The sequence below is a fragment of the Trichomycterus rosablanca genome, chromosome 3, assembly GCF_030014385.1.
Source record: "Trichomycterus rosablanca isolate fTriRos1 chromosome 3, fTriRos1.hap1, whole genome shotgun sequence".
Classification (NCBI taxonomy): domain Eukaryota; kingdom Metazoa; phylum Chordata; class Actinopteri; order Siluriformes; family Trichomycteridae; genus Trichomycterus; species Trichomycterus rosablanca.
In genome coordinates this window covers 7,955,628-7,961,764 of record NC_085990.1, presented here as the reverse complement: position 1 = coordinate 7,961,764, position 6,137 = coordinate 7,955,628, and positions in this window count along the sequence as shown.

Sequence of the window (6,137 nt, the reverse complement as noted above, 5' to 3'; positions counted from 1 at the left end):
TTTGATGTGATTTTCACGACTATGAATTAGGTAGGGCCTTATTCATGGTATTCATAGTTAGCTATAGTTGCAAACTTTTAAACATTAATATGCTTATTGTCAATTTATTGGAATTTTGCTTACATATTTCAACTTTAGCTGATTTACTGTGCTTGTCTTAATTGATTATTAAACGAGAGCTAAATCATCATATTGTTTAAATGTAAATATATTAATTTATAATTGTTTGTGTTTTTTATTGCAGATTAATATGCAATGCAATCCCAGTCCAGAAGTACTACTGAAACATTACAGATTGTCATTACCAAGGGCGCTCCTGGCCATTGCCGTGTTTGTATCCTGACTCTGCTTACCTGGAAAAGCAGTTTGTTTATTGGTGCTAATTATACTTTTGCTGGAGTGGCACAGGTTTATGGCTTAAAATAAATGTCTGTTGTGAAAGTCAAATAAACATTTCAATAACATTTTCTTAAATTGTCTTAAATTTCTTTCATAGCTACTTGTTAAGAGCATAACATATTCATTTACATTTTTGTCATTTTGCAGATGCTTTTACTCAAATAGACTTACAATTGTGGCTGAATACAATACAAGCAATTGACGTTTAAGGGCCCTGCTCAGGGCCCCAACAGTGGCAACTTAGTGGTGGTGGCGCTTGAACCAGCATCTAGACCAGTACCTTAACCACTGAGCTACCAACTGCCAGTTCAGATATGTAAAAAACTTTTGCCTGTAAAAAACATTTAGTAACTGCTTTTTTGTAAAAAAAACAAAAAAAAACACAGTTTAGTAAACTAAAAGTAAAATGTTTAGTCAACATTAAAAATCTAAAGGCTTTATTTATTTAGTTAGTTGTGTTTATTACAAAACCTGAGTAGATTCAACTTAAAAATATTTAAGTTGACTCAACGTAGTGAATTTAGTTATACTGTGATAAGTATATTTTAAGTGGCTTAGATAGGTTCCATTTACTTAATAAAACAGAAAGTTAATTCAACTCAAAAAGATCCATGCAAACTATTGCCTTAATTTTTTTAAGTAATTTCAACACCACATTTTTTACAGTGTATGGCATGGTAACAGCCCAGTTGTTTTACATGTGGTTGAGTTGTGAGTCATTTCTGGCCCTGCTGGTTTAAAGGTGGCTGAGATGTGGCCCTTTTATGGCTGTAAAACGGCCGAGTTCCGGCAACCGCATCTGGCCCTCATCTGTGCCATCATTCCATGTGGTATGTGGGCCGCAAGTAACATACATTAGAAACATACATTAAGATACAAATAAGACAAGATGTGCAGTACACTAGTGCACTTCAGGTAATCAGAATATCATGAAAAGTTCATGTCATTATTTCATTTCATGTCACCTCATCAAGAGGTAAGCGGTCATATTTTTTATTCATTACATGAAAACTGACATTTCTAACTCTTTGGTTTTACTTTTAATCAGTATAGCTTATAGCTTATATAGTAAAAATCTAGAATCTCACATTATTATATGAAATAAAATAAAAAAAGCTTGAAACGTGTAATGAATATACAATGACAGTTTACCTTTTTACGTCGAGTAAAAAAAAGTGCAGTAGGTGTGGCCTGACCTAACATGTTGAGGTCTGTTGGTAAGAAAGTCCATAATCCAGTGACAAAGGGAGGTGTTAATACCCAGATCTCCAAGTTTAGTGACTAACTTGGAAGGGATTACGGTATTAAAAGCTGAGCTGAAGTCAACAAACAGCATTCGTGCGTATGTGTTGCTATTGTCCAGATGTGTAAGCACAGAGTGCAGCGCCATGGAGACTGCGTCCTCTGTACACCTATTGCTGCGGTATGCAAACTGATGTGGGTCCAGTGTGGGTGGGAGACAGTTCTTCAGGTGTGCCAGGACCAGTCGCTCGAAGCACTTCATAACAATGGGTGTGAGTGCTACAGGGCGGTAGTCATTCAGGCACGTCGGGCTGGAGTGTTTTGGCACTGGTACGATGGAGGTGGATTTGAAGCATGTAGGTACAGTTGCCTGGGTGAGGGACAGGTTGAAAATGTCCGTAAAGATTCCAGTCAGCTGCTCCGCACATGCTCTCAGCACTCGCCCGGGAATGCCGTCTGGACCAGCAGCTTTGCGTGCGTTGATCTGGCTCAGTGCGGTGTAGACGTCTGTGGAGGAGAGTGAGAGGGGCTGGTGGTCTGCAGAGAGTCTGGTCTGGGTAGCCGTCTCCCTGTTGTCTCTGTCAAAGCGAGCATAAAAGTAATTTAGCTCGTTCAGGAAGGAGACATCTGTAGTTACCGGGATGGAGTTGCTGGGCTTGTAGTTGCTGATGACCTGGATGCCCTGCCACATGCGTCGAGGGTCGGAGTTGAAGTGTTCCTCAACCTTTAGCTTGTAGCAGTTACAAGGTTACAGTTACATTTTTGGTGAAAATTTACTATTCACACAATGTCTATTTACATCACTTATGGATGCTTAAAATTTTACACATGGCCATCACATTATCCCTTTAAGTAAAGTGTCTCTGATCTAATAGTACAACCCCACATCAGAAAAAGTTGGGACAGTATGAAAAATGCAAATAAAATAATAATGCAGTGTTCCCTACATTTACTTTGTCTTTTATTTAATTCAGACAGTTTGAACCCATGTTTTGTCTGCTTAACTACATTTCATTTATTAATAAACCTTCATTCCTGCATTTCAGGCCTGCAACACATTCCAAAAAAAGTTGGGACAGGGGTAGTTAAGGGCTAGTAATGAGGTGAAAAAACTAAATAATGATGTGATTCCAAACAGGTTATTGTAATCATGGTTGAGTACAAAAGCAGCATCTAGGAAAGTCTTTGATGAGCAAAGATGATCAGAGAATCTCCGGTTTGTCAACAAATGCATGAGAAAATTATTAAAATGTTTAAAAACAATGTACCTCAAAGAAAGATTGGAAGGGATTTGCATATTTCTCCCTCTACAGTGCATAATATTATTAAACAATTAAAGGAATTGGGAGGAATTTCAGTGTGTAAAGGCCAAGAATGCAAGCTTAAGCTGAACGCCCGTGATCTTTGATCCCTCAGATGACACTGCATCAAGAACCGTCACTTAACAATAGTGTGATATAACCACATGGGTGAGGGATTACTTTGGCAAACCTTTGTCAAGCACTACAATACAGAGTTACATGCACATATGCCACTTAAAACTTTACTGTGCAAACAAAGAAGCCTCATGTTAACCATGTCCAGAAGCAGCGTCGACTTCTCTGGGCTCAGAGGCATCTAGGATGGACCATCACACAGTGGAAATGTGTATTGTGGCCAGATGAATCAGCATTCCAGGTCTTTTTTGGAAAAAATGGACACTGTGTGCTCCAGACCAAAGATGAAAAGAACCATCCAGACTGTCATCAGCAACTGTATCTGTGTGAGGGTGTGTTTTTGTGTGTATGTGTGTGTGTTTTTGTGTTTGTATGTGTTTGTATTCATGTTTTGTTTGCAGCATATTATATGAAAAATAAAGAATAACCATAAAACACAAACCTTTTCTTTATTAAATATTTTTAATTAAATATTACAGCAGTGATCCAGGTGACTGGGAGATAAAGCTTAAACCAAACAAACATAACAGGAAACTTAAACAGAGAGCAGCTGAATGGAATAAAATGCTAAACAAACTGTTAACTAAAAGCAAAAACCTAAAAGAAAAGAAAGAATTCATAAAATGAAACCAAACTATTGATGCAGAACTAAAGATGAGAAAAAAAATAATTGTATACAAACTAAAAAAGAGAACTAAAAGCAGAAATTAATTTATGCATTATAGAAGAAAAAACAAAGAATAATAATAGCAACACAGCAAATGAGAAAGAAAAAAAGAGAACTTAATAAAAGATGCAGAAAAGTAAGATGACAGAGTAAAAGATAGAATTCAACAAAGAAATAGCGAAAATGAAGAATAAGTAAACTTATAATAGTTGGTGTGAAAGCTCAGGCAAAGAGAATAAAAAAGTTAAAGAAGTGCCAGATGAAAACATCTCATCAGAATAATAATCAAAACATTAGTGATGAGTTTTTTCTAAATTACAAAAAAAAAGTTATAAAAGAAAGAAAGAAAGACTGTAGAAAATGTAAACAGCAGAGAAAGAAGCAAAAAGATAAAAATAAAATGAAAATCTAAAAAGCAGATAGAGACACAAAGAACATCAAAAGAGAGAAAAATAGTGGCAGAGGAACAAAATTAAAAGTTAGTTGAAAATAAAAAAAGAAAGGTTTAACCTAATGTAATGCAACGAAACAGACAGAATGAAGAGAAGGAAACTAAAGTCTAAAGAATTGAAAACTAATCTGAAAGTAAGAAAAGGCTAAAAAAGATAGAGAAGCTAATAAAGACACTCAGATAAAACAGAAAAAAAGAAAATAAAGAAAATCAGCAGAAAAAAGATGCAGATAGTTTTAAAGAAAAAAGCTGAATACATACATAAAAAAGACAGCAGTAGAAGCTTTTACAGTAGGATGAACACAAAGAAGAAATAAAGTGAGAAAAAAAGGTAGAAAAATCTAAAGATAAAACCTAATTAAAGAAACATAAAGAAGAAAGAAAACAAGAAACAGAAATATTTAAAGGAAGTGATTATTATGCCAAAAAATAGAAAAGGAAAAGGTAGAGAAAAAGTGAGAGTAAAATGTGCAGGTGACGAAAGAGAAATAAGAAGTGACAGAAAGAAAAGAGAACATACAAAAACACCCAGTACAGCATAAGAAAAAAAGTGCAATAGGAGAAACAACAGTGCAGAAAAGAAGATAGCAAAATATGAAGTAAGAACAAAGCAAGAAAAAGAAATAAAGAAAAGTGCAGAGAAGAATAAAAATATAGAGAAACAGATCTGATGAGTTAAGACAGTGGTTCTTTGGGGTCATGACATTATGTGGGATCACAGTAGAGTTGTTTTATTTACATTGTGCCAGTTTGGATATTTTTGATTCCCCTGTGTGGTCTGGCTATCTCTTGTGGTTGCACCACCTACATGCTGGCTGAGGAGGGCTGCAGGTTAGCTTGCGCCTCATACAACAGCTGCCGGTCATTTTTTTACACTAGACAGTGGATTCTTACAGAAAGCTTTAACATGTATAGATGAACACACTAAGCCCTGTGTACTCCTCCACCACTCAGACTGATACCTGAACTAGCCAGTAAGAGGCACCGTTACAGCAGCATAGAGGAGATTCACCAAAGAAAGAAAAAAGCATAAAGAAATAGACAACTAATGAAAGAAAAAAGACACAAGCAGAAATGTGACCAAAGGTAAATAAGAAAAAGTGAAGGTGATAAAAGATTTCAATAAACAAACAAAAAAAAAAGGAAGAGAAAAACAATGGACTAGAAAATAATAAAAAACAGAAAGAAGGAAAAGAAGAGAAAAAAATGGAGGTAAGAAGAAAAGCTACAGATTAAACTACAAAGAAGAAAACGGGAAAGAAATGAGCAGAAAAAAAAAAAGAAAAAAAAATTAAGAAAGTGTAAAAAAGAAGGATCATTATTATTATTATTTTGTTGTTTTTATTGTTATTATTAATTCTAAATCATGTATCAAATATTTATTTATCAATTCTTATTATTACATATAAATAAAAATAAATAAAAAGCACTTAAATAAAACAATTATTTTTATAGTTTTCTTACAACTATTCAATTGTAATATTTATTATATGTCTGATAATTTTTTGTTCATTTTTTGTATGTAAATCAATATTTTATTCTTTAAAAATTGTTTTATGAATAAAAAATAATAAGGAAGAAATAGGTGCACAGGCTGGAAAAGCAAGAAAAGAGCAGAAAAGAAAAGAGGCAGAACATGAGAAAAAAGAATTTATTTCATTACGAACAGAAAAAATGAATAAATTAGAAAAAGAAAACAAGAAAGCTAGAGAGAAGCAGGAGGAGGAATCAAAAGGTTAAAGGTCACAGTAGACACAAAAAGTTTCATTCATACAGTAAATCAATAATATTAATATTAATATTAATATTACTATTAATAATTCTCTGATATCACTGGTTCTTGGTTCCAGACTAGTAAAACTTTGATTCTGGAATCTAACAGATTTGTGTGTGAATGGAAGAGGAAGATCAGACAGAAACATGAAGGTACCAAACACTCAGA